This window comes from Netta rufina (genome assembly GCF_964035555.1).
Source record: "Netta rufina genome assembly, chromosome: 5".
Taxonomy (NCBI): Eukaryota; Metazoa; Chordata; class Aves; order Anseriformes; family Anatidae; genus Netta; species Netta rufina.
Window position 1 is genome coordinate 29,494,545 of NC_140128.1, and position 5,473 is coordinate 29,500,017.

Sequence of the window (5,473 nt, forward strand, 5' to 3'; positions counted from 1 at the left end):
AAGTACCAGTACAGTGATGTACAGTGCAAAGTATTATTAGTACATTGGATTGAGGTCTCGATTCTCCCACCTCGTGTTGGTGCTTCCTGTGTCCTGTTTTCTTCTTTTTTTAGCAGAACGTGGTGCTGACAAACAGGGCAGGACCAACAGCTTTGGAGGCTATTTCAGCAGCCCATACAGCCTTTTAGACCTACTGCAGCAGTGTGATCAGTTCTGAGAGCTCGGGCTCCTTGGCTCAAGGATCCTTTTCTGGATCTGCCAGTAATGAGATCAGTAAGTGCCACAAACACATCTCCAGTGGCCCACAGGGAACTGCTCCCAGCTGCAGGGTGAACATGTGTGCTTCTCATCCCATGGTGGTCAGTGTGAAGCTCATTGTACCCATAGTTCAATCAGCCCTTTTGGATGACATGTACAGATTGAAACACAGAAAGCTGAACATGTGAAGTTCAGATGAGTGCTGTGTGCTCTGGTCCCAGCAGCTATGGCATCCATATTCCTGCTGTGGTACCTTGCCACAATTTTTTCCAGCCAAAATTTGGAAGAGTTGATAGAGAAACATCAAGGGAAAAGGCAAATCTTTATCATTGTCTCAGAAAAAAAAAAAAGTGAATTTGTATTATTCACTCCCCATGTATTATATCACTCCTCTAGGAGTGACCTGAGGGTTCATCCTGCAGGCCATGCAAGGGGAGAGGACACCACCTACACAGTCTCTGTTGCAGGAACCTGCAGGTGAGCAGAGGCAGGCTTGTCACTCATGGCTGTAAAATAAGAGGAAAGGCATCTTCCAGTCATTGGAGATGGAGGTCCATGGCCCTATCACTTTGTCTGGAAACAGTTTTAGCCCTTGAAATGGCTTCAATGGCATAGTGTCACCACATCAGTCCCAAGCTTATGTTAGTATAAAGGGGGCACAGCACACTCCAAAGTACAGACTCCTCAGTTCTGAGCCACTTTTTCTCCAGGACTATAAAAAAGTATGTGAGAAAGTAGGAAATTTGTGAACGTGCATATGAAAAAGATCTCCAAGAGCCTCCAGGTGCTACACAAGAAGATACTTTCTTCAGGAAGTGGTTGTCCCTATGTACCTTGACACTTGGTACCTCCAACCAGTGCACACACACCAGAAGCTAAAAGAAGGAAGTCAACAGAAAGAAAACAGAGTCAGGGACTGTTTTGCCAGCTATGTAGCATCTGTGTGCTTCCACATAACATAGAGCTTGAGAGAAACATGCACAAAACTCCGTGAGGTAGCCCTGTGCATGTCAAGGAGGGAGAGAGCAGCACTGCCACCAAGGCCACAGAGCTCCTGTGGACTGCACTCTCCCCACAGCGGCCAGCTCTGCCTTGTAGAGTTTTTTCCAGTGCGCAGTCCTTACCAGCCAGCTGATGATGTATGGGCAGGAGCCACCCAACCCCACAAAAGTTTCCTACCCACAGCTGTAGGGAGTTGGTGACACCGTGAACAGACAACCTCTGCTGAAGGTTGCAATGTCTACTACAAGTTGATGGTATTTTTATGTTGAGCAGTCAAATGGCAATGTAGGAATACAAATCCCCACAGCCAAAACAAGCAAACAACGCTCCAGCTCAGCCAGGTGGCATATGCAGATGTCCTCATCATGCAGTACATGGGGGAATGGACACAGGCCCCTCCAAGTACCCAGCAGGATTAAAATGTGTCCAGTGCAATAGGAAATGAGTCCATACACCCATCACATGTGAAAACAGCAGGAACAAAATGACATGGCAGGTGCCTGGCTGAACAGGAGGAAAGCGGAGAGCAAGCAAGAACTGAGGCTGAAATGGGAGAGGGCTGAGCTGATCATGAGATGCAAACTACAAGCCAAACCTAGGTTCATGGGCAGAATGAGAATGAAACTATTAAATAAAAAACAAAAACAAACAAAACAAAACAAAAAAACTACCAAAGGCTTAGCCACATTATTTGCAGTTAATAACAGGACCCAGTTTTAATTGGCAGGATACAGAGCAGGAAAAAGGACAGTAAGATTAGAGGTGATTTTCCAGCTGGAGGGGGCAACGAAGGGGGAGGCTTCCTTCCTCCAGCAAAATCATTTTTGAAACTGTGAGAAGACAAACATATGCTGGCTGCAGAATTTTTCCAAGTACGTGTTAACCACACTGCAGTTGGAAAAAGTGGCCTGGACAGGGCAGAAGCCTTTGTTTAAATTAAGAAGAGGGTATGACTGGTTTTCAGGATTGATGGGAAGGCAAAGGTCTGGCTGTTCTGGCTTGCTGGAGAACCCAGGTGCCTGTAAAATGAAAATGAAGATCTTGAGCAGTGTATCTCCATTTCACTTTCCCAGAATTTCTCTGCAAGTTTCACCTGTGTGATTGATGTCCCCAAAATTCAGCCCAGCTGACTACAAAGCAGTTGTGTTCTTGTGGCAGTTTATGTGAGATCTCCAGAGGCTTTGTCTGCCTTGTTTTCTTTATGCTGAATCCCTTGATCGTACCCTCTCTTTTCTATTTCTGAGGGCAGGAGAAGGGAAGGGGATGAGTATGTGTGGGCAATGGGAATTCACACCAAATCCACACAGGACCTGCTGACTACCCCGCTTCTCCGCCTGTTTACTCAGCTTTGCTCCTGCATCCTGAAGCACTGATGTTCCTCCCGAGCTGCTTCTGTGAAGCTCCGTGCAGTGGTTGGGAAGCTCGGGCAGGGGTTATTTAAATAAAGAGGCACAGTGGTAGGCCAGTATGCCACCCAGATGGGATGCTTGGGAGGGTGCAGTTAATTATAAGGTTCCTTAATACTATTCATGGATTTGCATAACCAATTAGTAGGACTTTGTATCACTGCAGCTGGTACGAGGAGGTTTCCAGAGGTTGTTCTGAGCGGATCTTTGATGAGCTCCTCAGCTGCTAAATGCTGCAGGCCGTGCTGCCACACCGGCAGCCTCCCTGCTGCCTCAGTGAAGGTGACGGAAAGGCAAGCCGCCCTCCTGGCTGCATGAGTCCTCCCCCAGCTACAGCTTAGGGAAGGTACATTCATAGATAGCAGATAAGAACATGAGAGGAAACCTGTGTTAACACACGACTTAGAGGCAGTTAGCAGCCTGTGAGGCGGAAGGGGGTGTGAGTGGTCCCACAGGTGCAGGGAGGGGATAAGACTCTTTTTTTTTGCATCTCAGAGACCGATCTCCCTTTGTCACAGCGAGGGGCCAGCTCAAACTCGTTCAGCTCGGAAGGCTGTGCCTGCAGCAACTGTTTCCAGCAGTGGTTATGGTGGGGAATCAGGAAACAAATAGATTGCGTGGTGCCCAGGAAATTGCCTTGCTACCCTCGCTTCATGCCCACTCATTATCCTATGGAAAACATCTGTTGCGTTACATGGGCAGACAAGAGAGCAAGGGGGAGGAGGGGAAATGAGGCAGGATGGAAAGAAACACAATATGCTTTTTTCTCTTTATTCTTAGGACAACTGTATAGCAGCAAACTCACCGAATGAATTCCCAAATCTTTTTCACCTGCTGATACAGGGACCGCTTTAACAAATTGTCCCTGCTGCCAGAAATGGGGAGCAGGAGAAATCCCTTCCGAATTTCCCCCTCCACTCTGCAACGAGCAGCACATGCCGGGGCTCACTGACAGAATTAGGTAGCAAAATTATTAGTGGTATTAGATGGGGAAAAATGTCGTGGCTGTAGCTGTGAGCCCCACGTGCTGCGCTATCCAGCCATGGCAGGGGAGAAGGAAGCCGCGCTGCCAGAAAGGCTGGCTTCACAGGCCCGACCCACAGCCTTCCTCCTTCCTTCATCGCCAGCCAAGTTTTATAAATAGCGTCAGTCCTGCCGTAACTAACTTCCACAACCTCTGCTTCCTTCCAGAGGGCTCCCCTTTGGTCCCTTTGCCTGCCGGGGCCTGTGAACCCCTGCCAGCTGGTAGCGGCCCGCCACTGGTGAGGAAATCACCCGGAGCGCAGCCAGCTGGAGCTGGCGAGGGGATTTGGGGAGACGAAGGTGGACTTGGCTGGGACTGTGGAGCCCACATGAATCCTCATATGATTCGTGCCACCAGATTTTCCCTGATTGCCCGTGCTCTGAGTCCTGTCACACACACAGGCCTTTGTCCCACGCTTGGGTGGGACTCGGGGGCGTCACACACCCTGACAAGAGCTCCCTGGTGCCCACCGCAGCCTGCAGCAGGGAGGGAAGATGAGCTGAAGGAAGGGTGAATCACCACTGTGCTCTCCTCATTACACTGTTTTCCCCTCAGAGCTGGGCTAACAGAAGCATCTGAGCATATGTTCTCTTGTCTATTGTCAGGTCTACAAATCAAAACTGTGATTCATATGAAACTGTACATTTTCTGTACCAGGCCCCAGCTTACCTCAGTGCTGTCAAAGGCTCGGTGTTGACTGCTGTGAAATGCTGACATCCATAATGCAAACTATGGGCACCGAAGATGGCAGAAAACCTTTACATAAACTCTGCCAAGAAAACAAAACAAAACAAAACAAAAAGCCTTATGAGGGAAAGGAAAAGACCTGCTTGCGTGTAACTGAAACTAGATTTAATATTAACACATCTCGCCCAACTATGTTGTTTCCATCACTTCTGGAGGCATTCCCCAGCCCATGGGGGGGGGGGGGGCGGGCCACAAGGTGGCTGTGGGCTCAGCCCTGCGGGCAGAGCTGCACAAGGCAGAGTGGGACCAGGCCTTGTGAGGCTGCCCAGCCCAGCCCACCACATGGTATTTTCTAACCAAGCTGGACCAGCTTGACAGCCAGAAACATGCCCTTGACTCTTCTGTGTCTCCTACAATTTTTTGTCTCACAAGCACTGAGCAGACACCAGGCAGCAGGACACATCTCTTGCTGAGGGGTGGCAGCATCACAGACCCTCTGCTCTGCAGGGAGGACTGAGCCCAGCAGTCACCGCAAACAGATAAGGTCACTTTCTAAAATAAAAGGAGTATTTTTCAGGTAAATGGGGAAACAACAAAAATCTCAAGCTGAAATGCCATCCTGGCAAAGTCTTGAAGTGCAGGAAGTGTTATTGTTGTTTTGTTTTTTTGAAAGCTTTTCCCATGGGGGGTCATTGTTAGACATTAATATCCAGTCACCGACGTTTCCCCACAGTAACTGCTTTTTCATGTCCCAAAGGCCTACTGAGTTCTAAACCGGACAATTCAATGTGAATAGCCTTAGTCTCATCCTCTCTCTTTCCCAGACAAGGGAAATTTTGGAACAGGAGACTCAGCAGGGAGTAAAACACAAAAGAGAGAGGAAATAGGGAAGCAAAATATGGTAGAAAAAAATAAAAAGATGGAGCTGGTAGCAAGTCTTCCTGCCTGTGACACACTTACCCGCCAAGTAGGACTTGGTCATCCAGGCGACCAGACCCTACCATAGCTGAGACCCTGGAGTGAGACTGACTGACATCTTCCTGAGGACATGAGTAGGAGAACTCAGGCAGCAGCTGTCTGCTGGATCTTTACATGC